This window comes from Mus caroli, chromosome 16, assembly GCF_900094665.2.
Source record: "Mus caroli chromosome 16, CAROLI_EIJ_v1.1, whole genome shotgun sequence".
NCBI classification, from domain to species: domain Eukaryota; kingdom Metazoa; phylum Chordata; class Mammalia; order Rodentia; family Muridae; genus Mus; species Mus caroli.
In genome coordinates, this window is record NC_034585.1 from 12,892,374 (window position 1) to 12,895,560 (window position 3,187).

Consider the following 3,187-nt stretch of genomic DNA (forward strand, 5'->3'; position numbering starts at 1 on the left):
AAAAATGGGAATGGGTGGGTAGGGAAGTAGGGGGGAGGGTATGGGGGACTTTTGGGATAGCATTGGAAATGTAATTGAGGAAAAGATGTAATAAAAAAAAAATATATATATAAAAGAACATATCCCTACATATGACAAATGTTAAGTGAAGAAAATCTCAAAAGAATTTCCAGTGAAATCAGGAACAAGATAAAACTGTTCACTCTTTTCACTCTTATTCAAAGTAATGCTCAAAATCATAGCTACAATAATGTGAGAATGAAATCAAGAGATACAATGGAACCTGCTCTACCAGTGGGAATTCATGACTTAAGGTACTATTAATTTGGTCAAATGCAGGTAACCTATGACTGTTATGCTAAAAGACATATTGTTTAAAACTGTCTTCAAAATACGTGTTTACATCCATAGATCTCTGTTGCTCTCAACATTGTAAATAAAATCTCTGATTGCAGTGGTCAGATGAGAATGAGAGTCCTTATAACTTGCCCAAGTGTTGAGAATAAATGATTGTTGAATGTTCTGTCATATAAGTGAGCATCTCTGTATCTAATGCTCAGGGAACAAAAGGAGGCGTGAGAAGAATGTCAGAGCTGGAGGATGGGACACGGATATTGCATGTGTGTTACACTCAAGAGTTCCAAGAAGTTTTGGTTCCTTATATAAGAATATCACATGATCAAGACAACCAACATTCTTCTGTGGTCGGGTAGGAACTCCCGAGGTTCCACTGGTAGTTGAGGAACTATTGGTAGCTGGGGATGAAGAGTCAGGTTACTTGAGGGGTTTGGACTCTACTGTGTTTCATTATGGTGGATGGCCCCACACCCATACACATGTAGGCAGCACTAAACATCATGAATTATTTAATTTCATCAATTTGTATTTACATGCATGAATGTATGTCTGTGTACCACATACGTGCCTGGGGTCTGAAGAGACCAGAAGAGGGTTTCAAACACCCTGGGGTTAGAGTTTGTCTTAGTCAAGGGTTCTATTCCTGCACAAACATCGTGACCAAGAAGCAAGTTGGGGAGGAAAGGGTTTATTCAGCTTACATTTCCACATTGCTGTTCATCACTGAAAGAAGTCAGGACTGAAACTCAAGCAGGTCAGGAAGCAGGAGCTGATGCAGAGGCCATGGAGGGATGTTCCTTACTGGCTTGCTTCCCCTGGCTTGCTTAGCCTGCTCTCTTATAGAACCAAGACTACCAGCCCAGGGATGGTCCCACCCACAAGGGGCCTTTCCCCCTTGATCATTAATTGAGAAAATGCCTTACAGTTGGATCTCATGGAGGCATTTCCTCAACTGAAGCTCCTTTCTCTGTGATAACTCCAGCTGTGTCAAGTTGACACAAAGCTAGCCAGTACAGAGTTATAGATAGTTGTGAGCTGCTATATGGTTGCTAACCCCAGTTCTCTGAAAGCACAGCCAGTTCTCTTATCCACTGAGCTACCTCTCCAGGCCAAGTGGATTGTTGTTGTTGTTATTGTTATTATTATTATTTTTATAATTATGACTATGGAAGGGGACATTAAGGTGAGAGAGGAATTTTGGGGGATATTGGGAGCAGGAATTCGAGTTGGCTGTGATTAAGATACATTATATACATGTATGAAAAATTTGAAGACTAAATAAAAAATTCATAAAAATACACCTGGTTCCACAAAGAATATCCAAGATTAAGAGTACAGACTTTTAGCTAGAATTATTTTTAATTCTCTAAGAAATCACCTGATTAATTTCCAGAATTAACCCAGCTATACCACTCCTGCGCATATACCTTAAAAATGCTCCACCATACCACAAGGACACGTGCTCCACTGTTCATAGAAGCTTTATTTATAAAAGTCAGGAACGGGAAACAACCCAGATGTCCTTCAACCAAAAAAATGGATACTGAAAATGTGGTTCACTTACAGAATGGAATACTATTCAGCTATTAAAACAAGGATATCATCAATTTTGCAGACAAATGGATAGAACTTGAGAATATTATCCTGAGTGAGGTAACCCAGTCACCAGAGGACATGTATGATATGCATTTACTGATTCAAGAGGATACTAGCCAGAAAGTACAGGATACCCATATAATACATCCCACAGACCCAAAGAAGTTACACAAGAAGACACAAATGAGGATGCCTGAATCTCACATAGGAAGTGGAATAAAATAGTCATAGGGGACAGAGGGAGGGAGGGAATTAGGTGGGAGGGGCATGGGGAGGGGGAGGAGAATCAAGGTTCAGAATCATATAGGGAGAGGCAGGAAAGAGGGCCAGAGGGCCAGGAGAATGTATAGAAATTTTTGACTGCCAGGTTGGGGGGTAGTGGTGGAGGGGATTTCTAGGAAGTCCCAGAGACCTGGGATTAGGGAGGCTCCCAGGAGTCAATGTAGGTGACCTTAGCTGAGATGGCTAACAGTGGGCATATGGAACCTGAAGAGACCACCTCCTATAGTCAGGCAGGGATAAGGGCACCAACCTACCCACAAAACATTTGACCCAAAATTTGTCCTGTCTAAATGCAAGGGCAAAGATGCAGCAGAGACCAACAGAATGGCCAATCAATAACTGGCACAGCTTGAGATTCATCCAATGGGAAAATAGCAACCCCTGACACTATTAATTGTTCCGTCCAGCAGGACTCAGTTATTCGTGGGTGCTCGGGGATCGCAAACCTGGGAGAAAATGGGATGGGAGAGAAAAGAGAAGCGAAGACCAAGTAGATCGTTCCAATCAAGGTCTTCTTTTATTAGGCTGAAACGCCGGGTTTTAAAGCATACATCGAGGGGAATAGGGAGGGGTTGAGGGGGAATTAACAAAGAACAAAGAAGTGGGCATCGGGGGACACGAGGGCCGAAGTCAGGCGCCAGGCGGCAGGCACTCTGCGTCTTATCTCCGGAAGGTGGAATCCTCCTTAACAGCCTTGGGTGTCAGACCGGGCTCAACCATAGCTCATGTCCTTGGATGTCATGGGAGTCAGGAAGAGATAAGGAAAAGGGGACTATAATTCAGCTTTTACAGCCTCAGGTGCCAGGAAGGGAACAGGGAGAAGGGAGTGACTACCTGCTCCTAGCACAAGGCTATTTGGCTTGTCAGGGTGGGAGACAGTGAAAGGCTTGCTTTCTCATAGTATGGTCTCCAACAATTAATGACACTCTGTTAGGCTTGCAGAAAGGAGCCT